We start from the raw sequence: 14,792 nt of genomic DNA on the forward strand, positions 1-14,792 counted from the left end.
AACAATACCTCAACACTTTAAATGTTTACTCGTATTTCCAGAATTAATCAAATAACAAAAAAAAAATTAGCAACTGTAAATAGATTATTGTTTAACCAATTGGTGTTTTTTCAAAATGATCGAATATAAATATGCAAATGAAAAAAAAAAAAAAACATCATAGACGTAGACGTAAGCAAAGTGTTTTTTTTTATTGTTTTTGTTTAAGTAAATAGACACAAGTACCAATCTATAGTAAAAATGTTTTTCTGAAAATTGCGCATAAATTATGTTTGGAAAATTTCAATCATTTCAATTTATACACAAAAAAAAATCTGTTTATTTTAACTTTCTCTGTTATACTCGTACATATATGGAAAAACGATTCAAAAAATTAACAACTGATTTATAAATATTTTTTTTTTTGTTAAGCGTTGAAATACTAAATATGAAGTTTGTGGCATTGAAAAATTGAAAAATAAATAGGTATTAATAATACAATGAGGTAATTATTTAAAAAAAAATCTATATCATATCTCTATCTAAATAAGTACATAAATATACTTCCAATAAGACACTAACGGATTCTTTTTATATTAAAAAAATTAAACCAAAATTCAAAATCACATAACTTATAATTTAATTCAGGTGTCAAGAAAATCTTCTATCACTTTGGCAGGATATTTATTTTCAAATTTATACTTTTTTGGAAAACTAACAACTAGTCAACATGGTTTTAAGGCACTAAAAACTTTATTTTTAAGTATTTGTTCTTTTTTTTTCTTTTTTTTGACACAAATCAAATTGTAATAACTTTATATTTATTATTTAAGAGATTTGATGAGGCCTCATAACTCAAAATAGGGTTTTAAGGCCCATATGTATAAACTTTGATGTCCACTTTATTTTAATGGTTTTACTGGTGAAGATTTATCAGCCCATAACCTTATCAATTGATTGTTATTTCGGGTTTTACTGTTCCAATAATATCGTACACAAATAATGATGGACTTCGAAACTATAAAGTAGAAGGCCTTGATATTTCTTTTTTTTTCATTATTCAAGTAATATAGTTTTACTGAGTTACTGAGTGTGGCACCACATGTTCTAATAAAAACTTATCCTATCTTTTACCGAACTAAAGTTAATTCAGTTGGTTGCAATTAATATTAAAACTCTGATTTGTTGGGAACTTCTTTAAATACGAAAACGTCTGCAAACAATTTCGTTAGTAACCGATTTTTTTAATTTTTTTTTTCACATTACCTAACAGGAAGGCAAGTATCTATTTAAAGGGATGTAGAAACTTCTAGATTTCTATTTCACATGTTCAACTATTGTGTCATTGTTTTTAATAGTCAGATAAACCTCAGTTAGAGCTTATTCCAAGGAATAAAAGTTTTTTTTTTATATTGACATTTTTTCTTCTGATAGTCTAACGGAAAAATCACGGATTAATCTATTTTTTTTGACAGGCCAAAAATCATCAAATTTTCACGTGAATTTTAAAACTTTTTTTCATTTTAATTTATTTTACTTTTATTGAGATTTAACGTTACAACATTCTTATTTGATGAGCTTTTTTAAATTGATTTATTTCAGACCACTGTGAAGGTCACTATCACGGCAGCAGCTAAGAACCTATTCTCTATGAATTTAGACAATTTTGTAGAAAATATTTTTAGTACATTTGCTTTCCATTACAAATTAAATAAGTATTAATTACAAAAAAATATTGTAAATAAAAGTAATTTGCATCCAAAAAATTGTAATTGCAATAGGTAATTCAATATTATGGTGGAAATTACTAATTTAAATTCAAATAGTCAAAATTGTTAGAAATTTGACGAATATTAAAAAAAAATATATAAAATTCACACATTTTTCATTGAGTTTTTTTTAATGCAGAACATTTTTAATAATTATTTTCTTTTAAATAACTTTTTTTAACTACAATTTTAACTAACTTTGCTCAAAACTACTACCAGATTAAATAACCGTTTTTTTTTTTATTACTTATTAGGTACCTATAAAGATTACCTAGCAAATTATTTCTTCAAAAATAAAAGAAGGAACAAATCATTTTTATATTTTTTTTTTTTATTGAAATGTTTTCCCCACAACACACGTGGGTCTCCTTACATTCCCGTCTGCTACCGATTTTTTTTATATTTTAATTTGAATGTGAAAGTTTAAAGAAAAAGGAAAAGAAAAATTTATTCCAATTTGCAAAATGTATGTATTACATTTTGTACCCACATATTCGTATGACACACTTTTGCGATAGGTACCTACCTACATAAATTTGTATAACACAATTTGTAAATGTCATAACTTTCCAACTTTAGTGTGCTAATCTTTTACCCATAACGTAACAAAATTTCAAGTGCAAACATTTCACCCAAAAGAAAAGAACAACAAACCCCCTATATTTTGCTATGGTTCAACCATATAATCAATACCTAATCGAATTATAATGTAATTTATCACACCTTTACACCTTTTCCTTTATAATACCCGTATTTATATTCGATTCATTTATATAAGTTATATGTATATTCATAAATTGTATATTTTAGATATTGGGTTATTATGAAACATAAGTACAATCTCAAATTCGACAATTCTCTAAATTCAATATTTTCCCATTGACTTTAGGAACTACATACTCTCTCATTTATTTCTACCCTCTGAAATTGTGTTGGATATCCTCTTAAAAGACCTTCCTTCTCTAAAGACCAAATATTATGTACAAATATCTTCTGATTCTGAATATACATTCAATTAGTTTGGTTTTGCTGTATTATATTTACCCACTTTATACGAATGAAATATACAAACATTTTGTATACATATCTTTCTTATTTGGGTTACAACTATGTGTCAAACATACTTAGGCACTTTATTTATGTATCTGACAGCGAAAATCTTGTTAATCTTATCCGCATTGCCATATATTTTTATATGCCAAAACAACAATAAAATTTATTATTATTATTTATTTTTTTTTTTTTTTTTTTGATATCGACTTGTTCTGTTCTGCTTCTGACATAAAAACGCTAACGATTAGATTTCCTCCTTCATCAGCTAGCACAATCATAGTGATGGGAATGGTTATTATTTTTATATATTCGATATCCCCGCAGGAAATAAGACCCAAAAAATTGTGTTTGTGTCATACAAACTCCATCTTGTTGGAAAAACGTCACCACAAGTTTGCTTTTTTTAGGTGAATCGATAAAAATCAAGTCGATGACTTGGAAATAATAATAACAAGACTCAAAAACTCTCAAAAATGCAAACAAAAACAACCCCCAATCCAACCCAACCAACGTTAAAAGATGGGAAAGATTGAAAAAGAATCTATAAAAAAAAAAAAAAAAAACGATTCTCATGTGCTTATGCGGTACTTAAACTTTCAACAATCTTCTTCTTCTCCCTTCGTAACCCCAATTCACCGATATGATTCCATCACAACCCTAACCATCACCGCACAAACAACACATCGTCAACAATACGACCCCTAATCTGTTCTTGCCCGCATTCCTCCATCGCACACAAATATAATCCACACAGCACCGAGAAATAGAATCCACCTCTGTGCTGCGTGCCCCCGATTTATGACTATCTTTTTGTTATATTCCCTATATATTTTCTTCATCCCGAAAAACCCCCAAGTCAGCTTAATTCAATTGAACAGACATTTTTATTACTTGAGAAGAATTTTTCAAATACAAAGATACATCTGCGAACCGATTTGATGGGTGCAGGGGCTTGTCGAGGTATAACTATTTTAACTTACCTTCCAATCGACCTCTCTACGAAGCTTGTCTGTGATGCATCCGTATCTACTTACTAGGTAAGCAGTGTCAGTAGTTAAGTGGCAGTCAAAGTGCAGAGGAGTAGTTAAAGTTGGGATCTTTTTCTTATTGTTTGTTGTTGTTGTTTTTGTGTTTACTTGACAGCTATACTTTGAAGGTTCCTCTTCTTCTTTTTATAAGCCCGCCTTCTTGAAATCTTTTTTTTTTTTCTTCTGTTTGATTCAGATATAGTATAGAAGAGGATATTGTTCAGGCGGTTTAGCTCTTTTATGTCATTGTTATCCTCTTTTTTTCCGCAAAAGATACACCATAAGTATCCCCTATTCAAGCTATCTAAATAGTTAAGTGTTTTTCATCATCATCAACATCTTCATCATCATCATCATCTTCATCGTCTTGCGGATCTTCTACTTTTTTTTTTTTTCGTTTTTGTGTTGGCTTTTGCGAATTGTGTACGGCATTGGACCGGGAAGATGAACAGCTTGAGCCAGATATAACTACCTCTACTATTCTAAAAGATATCTACAAACAAACTAATATAACGAAATAAACTTAAACTCACACCGCCCCCTGGTGAGCAAGCTAGCTAGAAGTATTACACTATTCATGCGGTGTGCCGCACACACAAAATGGTGACAAGCACTTGTGGTTATTTTATCTGGAAGTTGCTATTGTCGCCAAGTCTATTAGGTGACATTCTCTCAACACATCATACAAAAGGCGGAGCACAGTGCGGTATTTTGGTCTAAAACGTGGCCAAAAATATTTGGGCACATTTTTCACATCAAATAGGTACTAAATGACTAAAAAGTTATTTGGATAGAAAATTTTTCATTTTCTTGGTACAGTAAAACCCACTTAAGTGCTTAACTCCCGATTAGCCGTGAAAAAAAAAATGATTAAAAATCAAAAAATTCACGTACAGTCCTGTGCTATAACTTTTCTTAAATCTAGTAGTTTATTCTTTATTTTGCTTTTTGACTAAAGTTGTTTCATTAAATAGTTTTTGAGAAATTAAGTTTTAAAGATGAAAATTAGAAATTTTTTTAATTGATTCTGTATAAAATTTTGCAATATTATGGACCTTTTTTATCATTATTTAATGACCTGTCAAATACTAAAGAATCCATTCCAATAAACATCAAAGTTCCTAAGAAATAAAAAAAAAAAACTGAAACATAATTTTTTCAGGGAAACCCTGTTTCCTGTTTTTGTTTTATTTGCATTCAAATTTGTTATTTATTTTGAATGCATTAAAATATTGTGTCAAAATTTTAGGTCGATTGGAGCCAAATTGACAAAGTTATGAGTATTTTAATACTTCGCTTACGAATATTTTATTCCAGAGTTCAAAACTTTAAATCGTTCTCCCGACAACTAACGTTTTCAAAGCCTTATTACTTCAAAACAACTGCAATGATTCTGCTGAAATTTGAAACACTATTTCTGTACACATTTTTAAAAGTATCCCTGGAGAAATTTTTTCATAATACATTCAATGGAATAATATAAAAATCTATTAGTAAGGGTCGTTTTTGAGGAGTTTTTTCAAAGGGGTCTTAATTTCCGGAGGGGCAAACTCGGGCAAAATCTTAAAATGCAAGATTGTTCTACATATCCAACAGTTTTATAATACATAGGTTAGACTATGTTGCGGCGTTTTGCACTATTTTAAAAACACAAATGTTTAAAAAAAACAACGAAAAAAGTGCAATTTTTTAAGTGTGTACTTTATCCCCTCCGAATGCAAAAAAAAAGAGTTGCATATACAATTAATTTTTTTTTAAATACCATAAATACCTTGATTGTCAATGTCCATATCAAATTTTTTCACTAAAATCACTTTTAAGTTAAAAAAAAAAACACTTTTTTTTATAAAAACGCAGAAAAAATCGCTAAAATGCCACACTGTGAGGCAGGCGGAATGGGTGTCCTAGTCTCTATTATGTGTTGTTTTCTTAAATAAATCATAAGGAAATTGTGTTAACGTTGTTTTCGTGGTGGTTATTTTGTTTGCGCGCTATTTTCTGTTTATGATTCTCAATTGGATCTAACGCATGATTTGTGAATGTTTTTGTTAAGGCATTTTTGTGTTGCTTAAAAAGTAACAAAATGTGTTCAAGGGACCTTAATTACTTATGTCAGAAGTGGGATCTCATTAAGAAGATTATTTATTTTGTATGAAAAAGAGGATGGGTTTTCTTTATTATTTTATTTTTGTTGTTGTGGTTGTGGGATTATTATTGTCATTTTGTTGGTTAACACTGAAAATCCATTGGAGACTAATATTAAAGAAGTGCAAAATTACCTAACGCATGTGAGAGATAGATTGAGCAAGACAGGCTTAATGGGGATATAGCTACATTTATTTTTTTTTTCTTGTTTTTATATGTAAAAGTCTTATAATATGTGCGAGATAATAAAAGCAGTCGTCTGTAGAAAATATAACATTTCCCCAGACAAAACAAGACGTATAATTATTTGTGTGTGTCTCTGGGAGAAAATAAATAACTCAAGGTCGTTAAAAATTACATATATACACATTTCCTAGAATCCTTATGTATATAACATCTAAAACAGACATAAGTTACCTTCTTCTTTACATGGAAATAGCTTTTAAAAAAAGGAACCTTGACTTTAGTATTGTATTTAGAAATGAAGAAAAAAAAAATGCGTTGGCCATCAACCCCATTATCAAGAAGAATAAAAGGTAGAATTTTATTCACGTTTGGAAGTTAAATTGATAATATACGAACCGGTAACATCCGTATTTAAGGAATAAACAACAGACAGTCGTTAAGCTGGAGAGGGTTTCAATTTGAGGATTTTTTTTGTTGGTTTTTATGTTTGTAATAAAAATTTAATATGTTTTTTTTTTTTTTTGTTCATGAATGCATACATTCATCGTTTTCTTGCGATTAAACCCAGACTTAATGTGGGGAAAGTTCAAGTGGATGTGAATTATGTTTATTTATGAGAATTAAAGTAGAAGAAATAGATCAATTAAAAAAAATAGCACTCATACACCACAGTGAACCTTTCAAATTAAAATTTTATTAAAAACTCCTATAATTTATTGATAAAATATGAATCAAGTTGCATTAAAGTATTATACTGTTGAATTTTCAGCCTAGTTTCTTATGTAGAAGGGGGTGCTGATCGATATTAAATAAAATGTACGACTGGGGTCGCACGTAATTTCTCTTATGATAAAAGTAACTCTAATAATAAAACTTTTTTATTCAACTAAATTAGGGAAAATTTAAAATTTATTACACTTCTGCTCAAATTTAACGCACATCCTATTTATTTTAAAATAAAGTCCTGCTATTACTTTATGTCATAGCATCATGGTTATTTTCTCAAATGAGACAATAGTGATCTTAAATTAAAGGTATGGAATAATATGTTTGTCGGGAAGATTTGGGGAGAGATTTGCTGAAGTCCGTCTGTTAACCCGCGAGCCTTTTAAAGAAGAGTCATAAAATTTCATGGAGTTAAATCTGCTTTACAACACCTACGGAGTTAGCGAGCCTTTCTAGACCTAAGTTAAGTACCCAAAAATACTTGACTGATGCCCTCGAACAGCATCTGGTTCCAATCACCCCTAGATTTGGTCCACAGTTTAGTCTGATGCACGATAATGCATGCTAGAGTAGTTTGAGAATATCTTCAAGATTTTAATCTGGATTTGAATTCAATAGAACATGTGTAGGAAATATTGAAAAGATGCATTCGCGACCGAAATCCACCTCCAAGCAGTCTTGATCAACTGAAAACTTCAGTGAAAGAAGTGTTAAAACAAAACCTTCAAAAGTTAATTAGTGGAATGGACAAACGACTCCAGGTTGTCATATGCGCTAGAGGAGACTATACCAAGTATTGCATACAATTATGGGAAAGAACCGTCACCCGCTTCCATTTTTTTTAAATTTTTCTTCTTAAAAATAAAAATTATTTTATAATCAGTTTTCAGACCTTGAATTGTTAAATTTGGTTTATCTTTTTTTTGGTTGATAATACTGTTGCAGTTAAGCATTTTTTCGACTTGCTAAACAATAACAAAACACAAAAAAAATGCACCAAAGAATTTTAAAGCCTTTTAAAATAAGATGCAGGGGTATAACTTCAGACGAAAAATGTGTGCGTTAATTTTGAGCAGGAGTTTATTTTTCAGGAATTTCATTAGTAGAGTAAAACAAGTAAAATCTTTTTTTATAATTAATTAAACATCGTTTTAGATGATCTTCCTATCCCACTTGATTTCTTGTATAAAAATTTAAAAAAAAATTCAAAATTTCGAAAATCGTAAGAGAAAATTGTCTAACATTAGAAAAAAAAAAGTTGGTACACCATGTATACAAATATATTATTCAGCACATCAAAACGAAATTTTGATTTAATTCATTAACCAGTTTTCAAAAATTTGATTTTTCAAAAAAAAATTTTAAAATATTTTTAAAAAATCCAAAAATGTGTTTTTTGAATATATTTTTAGGACTAAAGTTACATAAACGCTTTTGTATAAAAATTTACGTTGAAATTGGAATAGTAATGTTCAAGATATTGAGAAACCAAAAAAACAATGGCAGGTACCGTTAATTTTTTGTATGTAAAAGTTGTATGTTATATTTAACATTACACACAAATAGTTTTATTAAAATCGTTAGAGCCGCTTCTGAGAAAAATTAATTTTTCTTTATGTGACATGTACCATAACGAAGAAAAAATAACTAAAATAATAAAAATTATTAAAATTATTTTTATTTTAAATGAAGCGATTGAGTATAATTCAATTTATAAGTTCAAGTGACCTCAACTCCAAAAATTTATAAAGCGTTTCGCCCAGGTACGACAGTGGGCTCATCAGTTAGATCTGTCGTGAGTTTTATATAGTGTCGGTAAACATCGACCAAAATAAGGCGTCTTAGTAAGGGTACGATAGATCTAACTTATGACATGTACCGTTAGTTTTGGTCCTAAAAAACAAATTTCCAATTTCTATATCGCAAGTAAAAATTGTATTTATTTTTGAAAAAAATTAAAGTTCTGAAAAAAAAAATCGAAATTATACTTAAATTCTGGCATCACTCCCAAGTCTATTTCGTCACGTATTTTTTTATGTTGCACTTTTTGTAATAGTTAATACTTGTTATTAATTATTGCTCAAATTTTTTTGAAAGAAATATTTAATATGTTTTATAAAGATAATTAAAACTTAAATAAAATATTTACTTTTAAAAAAGTTTATCAAAAACTAAGATTCCAAAAACCTTAATATTGAATAGTTGTCAGCGCCCTCTTGCGTTTAAGATAGCGACCGAATATCGAAAAAAAACATGTTTTTTGGACCACCAATTCTTATACATAAGTTACTTATAAGTTTACTAGGTGACCCCCTAAAATAAAACTCTATCTATTTCCTGTGTGAAAAAAAAAATAAATATTCAAACATTAAAATTCTAAAGATAAAATTATTCACAAATAATCACAACTCATGATAAAAACTATAACAAATTCTTAAAGTCAAACAATAAAAACAAAAAAAAAACTACCATCAATCAAAAAAAAAATATTTATCATTTTAAATAATCTCTTTTTTGTTGGCTAATCTCTTTCAAATTTCCTATAGAATTGACATTATTTCCAAATACTTGTCAAACAATCAACTTAAAAGACATTTATTTTCTTTTAAAAGTGCTTATAACTTTTTCAAAAAAAAAAAAAAAAAAAAAAATAAAATGACGAAAATAAAATAAAACTCACATATAAAATCACATTTATATAAAGAGTAAATCAAACTTAAACTTTTTAGTCAGCAAAATAGAGAGGAAGAATAAAACAAACACACTCACAAAAAAAAAAACAGATAAAGAAAACACCAAAATTCTCAGCACTTTGTCTTCATATCTCTTCTTTATATAATATGGTATATCCCCTATCCTACCCTATTCTATTTCTATATGAAATGTCGAAAAACTTTTCTGAATATTATGAAAATTTTCAAATGAAAAACATGTCAATGTTCCATTTCTTGCGCCCGGCCGTCGTTTTATTCTACCCATAAGTTTGCACACCTCTTCTTTTGCTCTCTGCCGATATATAATACTACTTCTACTCTACTATATGAGAAGAAAAAGGACTTCAAAAAGAAGCAAGCAGGCCTTTAAACTAAAGTTTTAGTTTTAGAAGAAAAGACGAATAAAAAAAAAAGAAATAATAATAATAAAGAACAAAAAATAAAAAAAATGAGAAAAGAAAAACAGGACAAAAAATATGAAGACTACAATAGAGAGATAACTTTTCCTGCTTTCAACAGATTAAGTTCGGGAAAAACGATGGCACACTGCTTCCGGTTTCCTCTGCTGCTTCACAATCTCTCTCATTGGGCATAAGTCATTGTCCTGCAGGACTACTTTATGTGTTATGGCATATTTTTGCACTTTTTTAGTCTTTATGTTATATACAGTTTTTTTTTTTTGGAAATTTAATAATTCTTTTTGTGTGTGTGGTTGTGGAATGAGAGTGTTTAACCAAAAACTTTATCTTTCAAAAATAAGAAAACTTTTGGTGTTAAGAATAAGTTCCATAATTTAAAGACAACTTCTACACTTCATCTACACAAATATCTAAACACCTTGTATAGATGTCATTTTTTTTTATGGAAAGGACAAAATAAGCAGGTGGTTACCCTTAACAGGTGGTCATAACGCAATCTCATTGAATTAAAAATAAAATCCCAAATATTCTCAGTTATAGGTATTTCGAAAAAAAAAAAAAATATAAAAATTAATTGAAAGCTAAACTTTTTGACTTTGCAATGGAAACTTTCTGTATTAGATTTTTATTTAGGAGTTTCCTGCGAGAAGAAAGAATTTTGATACAAAATTTTGAATTAGGGAACCCAAGACAGTCTTGTATTACAAATATTGATCCTAATTCCAAGAAATTTGCTCACGTACAGCAGGGATAAGAGTGGAATGGTGAAATTGAAATTTCCCTCAATCCTGTCAAAATTACCTTCAGTGATTTACGTTGATAACAGAAGAATCAATAATAACAGATTATATTTTAGGGATAAACGATCAAATCAAAACTTGAACCAATTAATTAAGAAGGTTCTATTTCCCACACAAACAAACGAACAACGATTATCTCCTTTCCCAATAAAGGAACAAGACAAAGATAATTGCTTCCTTAAACATCTTCTCTTCATGCACTAAAGCTTTACCATTTTATTTTTCGTACTTAGCTGATGTAATAATTAATCCCTAATTAGTTTTTGTTTTGCTCCCTTTGCTGTAATTAACAATTATACACATAAACCTAAAGCTTAACTCTTCCCTTTTTTTTCTGCTCAAGTGTAATATAATAAGTTGTTGCGTTATTGTGAACAAATGACCATTTTAATTAAAACCACTCCCAAAGTAGTTCAACATTAAAACAACCATAACATATCATAAAAAAAAAAGTTATTTACAGTGCCGGCATAAGGAACATACAACGACATGAGCCTTGGGGCCTCCTTGGGAATATGGTTGGTAAAAAACATATGAAAAATATTGTTTTATTGTAAGGTTTTTGACCAGTTATTTTCTAAAAGATGAAAGAGTGAAGGGAATTTTTTCAATTTTCATTTTATATGTGTGTGAGTTATTGTGGCAGAGAATTTATATTTAATTTTATAAATTGATGAACAAATCACACTTTGAAAAATTTAAAATTATCCTGACAAAAGAAATTATATTTTTTATTTATTCTGTTTTGTGTAGTGAAGAAGGAATATTGGTACTTAGCGTTCTTAATAATGAAATTCTACAGCTTCTAGTATAGTAAATGAAAATAAAGAACAAAATTATAAACGCTTCTTTACATAAAACTTCAAAATTAATATTCAAATAAAAACTGCATAATATTGAATTTTTTTAATTTTAACGGTCACTGTGGTGTATGAGTAACTTTTTTTATGGATTAACATTTTTATATGTCTCTGACATTTTTTGATCATTTTTTGAACTTTAAAGTAAGAATGTGAAACATTTGTATCATTACATAGAGATGCTTTATTTTAGAGCCTAGAGGGAGATGTAGTTTTATGGAAAATTGCTCATTGAAAAAAAAGTATGTTGTGCTAAGAAAAAATTTAATAAACTAGTAAATTGCAGTCGAAACTAGTAATTTGAAGATGAAACTGGTTAATTAAAGCTAAAAGTTTCAACTAGTAAATCGCAGCTAAATCTGGTATTATTCTAACCAAAGCTGGAGAATCGTAGCCGATAAATGTAGGTACATTGTAGAAAAAAAATTTTACAGTATTTCTTGGTTTTTAGGAAGCTCATGACTCAAAAAAGCACTTCAAAATTCTTTAGTTACAATGCGCAAATGGAGCTATCTGGACCAATGGAAGGTATTTTACTTTTGAAGTCCAAATACTTTTGTTGTTTATATGAAACCATCTGTAATTCTAATTCTAACTTTATGTTCTTACTCTAACTCCTTTTTATTGTCCATAAAATATTGTCAAGCAACATTTCCTTCTTGCATTCCCTTTAAGAAATATAACTAACACCTTCCACAAAACATTTCGGAATCAGAATATAGTAGCTATTGTATAATTAAAGGTTGATGTCTTTTTCACCCAGAAGGCGCACAATATGAAGTACTATATCCAGTTGGTTGAACATAAAATAGGTTACTCACCAAGAATTGTATATATATATTGTGAATATTAATGTTTACAAGCTAGGAATTTCCTTTTTTTCGCATCGTTAAATTAATCCTCACAAATATAACCTCAGAAAGTCATAACGCCAGTAAGAAAACCTAGATAACTCGTTAAGCTTTCTTTCATGTCCACAATAACAACAGCAGCAGCGCCCCCTTTCTAACAAAAACAAACAACATTATATATTTCCGCAAAAGAGCAATGACTTGGAAAATTGCAACTTCTATTCTATACCTGTCCTGCTGCTGGGTACTTCAAAATCTCCTCATTTTCTAGGAAAACCATATTTTCCATCTCCCATAGGAATTTCCATCCATTCAGCTATTCTGTTGAATTTGTGGTTAACTATTAATTGCTGAAAGCAAAAAACAGAAACACAAGATAGGTAAGGTATTAAAGCTAACTGGGGCTACAAACTCTAATTTGTTTTCGCGAAATCATTAAAACTCAACATTCACACTTCATCCGACTTTGCTATTTGTTTTGTAACTTAACGACAACGACAATCCTTTTCTGTATAGCCATTCATTCGTGCCCCCACGTAACAAGTTTCACCTTTCAACCCTTTTTTCCAAGAACAGAATGGATAACTATCTGCAAAAAGATCTAACCATCCTCCTCCCAGAGCTCAGGGTTTATAGTATATAGTGTCATTTGTTCGTGATGTCGCGTCCTGTGTCCTGACCCCTTTTGCCCGCCTTCATTTAGCTTAGCTTTGGCTGTTGTCGACAGAAACGAACACATCCCCTAGTTTTATTGTGCAATTTCAACGTGAATTTATGAACAGCTTTGGGGAAGTTATAGTTCTGTCATTCTGCATTCAATTGTTTTACATTTGCATCCCTTAAAAATGTTCCGACTCGAGTCGAATAAACGAAAATGAAAACGAAACGACGACAACGAAGGTCTTTTTTGCCCGGCATTTCTTAGGTTGACAAACCACATGGCATTAAGGAGGTAACACAGTGCGCAAAAGAAAATTAACAATTCTAATGCCTCGCGAACACTGGGGAAATTAGATTCAATGTCAATTGCTGATGCTTGCTGTGCTGCTGGCACGAAGGAATTGCTATTCCTGTTATATACACGAGTTTCATCATTTAAGTTGGAACTTATCCGTGTGCGTCTTTTTTGTAGAGTTTGGAGGTGAATAGGGTTGCCAAGGTTAGCCAAAATGATTCTTTAAAAATTTAAACTAAGGATTAATTCAATTTTTTTTTTTTTTATTTTCTTTGTCAAAACATCTGTGAAATTGTGTCATGACATTGACATTAAATAAATGATGGCAACCCTAATCCATAATAATCTGTTTAATCGCACATCATTGGGTTTTCGTTAACATTAACTGACTACATTGACAGAGAATGTATCTCTAGATACAAAGACGTGACTAAACTTACTTAGGCATTGTTATCTTCGGGGTCTTTTGTTCTTATTCTTATTTTTTTGTTATTGTTTTTTTTTTAATTCTGTTTTTTTGTTCTTGTTTTTTTTTTTTTTTTAAAATTCCTCGAAGCTATTGTCTAATGTTTTATTATTTTCGTTATTTAAAAAGCCTCCAAGTGTGGAAAGTGAAAATATTTAAGTTGTTTTTTTTGTTTTTGTTTTTTGCTTTGTTCTTATTCACGACATTCCTATTGTTCATAGAATGCATCCCTTTTTTGTTCATCTTATGGATGAAGGTAAAAAGATTTTGTCTAATGATGAAAAGAAGTCAAATTATAAAATTTTATTATGTAATAAGTCTAGAAGGGCCTTTTTTGTATGTGTTGTTTTGTTTTTGTGAATTGGCGACCTTGGTGAATTGTGTGAAAAGTGTTAAGTCTGAAGGGCATGTTCTTGACAATACATAACATGCAATTTTTTTTTTTGTCTGCTATGAATGAAGAAGGGAATGAAAAAGTTGCGAAGTTTTAATTGTAGGCCTATCTTCATTTCTTAGAAAATATTTTTTCAAAAAATGTGAGGTGAAAGTCATGACATAATTATAATTTAATTTTTTAACCTTCTACTCAGATTAATGAGTAGGTACAACCTTCATTTAGATGGAATCAGGTAAATTTAACCAATATGATTATTTTTTAATTACAATGGCTTAAATGTGATTCGCTTATCAATATGACAAAGACTATGACAACGGGAATGACAAGTTCGATAATTGAATAATCATTTTACAAGTTCGCGACAACCGAGTAAACAAATTTCATTTTTTATGGGCATGGGCACCTAACTAGAACAGCACCAAAGCAAAAACTTTGAGCTTGTTG

General features: G+C 29.4%; 1 protein-coding gene across 5 annotated transcripts in view; it reads left to right on the forward strand.

Moving 5' to 3' along the window:
• Positions 1 to 14,792, forward strand: part of LOC129919942 (venom dipeptidyl peptidase 4) — a 105,691-nt gene that overhangs the window by 30,046 nt on the left and 60,853 nt on the right. The window lies entirely within an intron of this gene.

The sequence above is a fragment of the Episyrphus balteatus genome, chromosome 4, assembly GCF_945859705.1.
Source record: "Episyrphus balteatus chromosome 4, idEpiBalt1.1, whole genome shotgun sequence".
NCBI lineage: Eukaryota > Metazoa > Arthropoda > Insecta > Diptera > Syrphidae > Episyrphus > Episyrphus balteatus.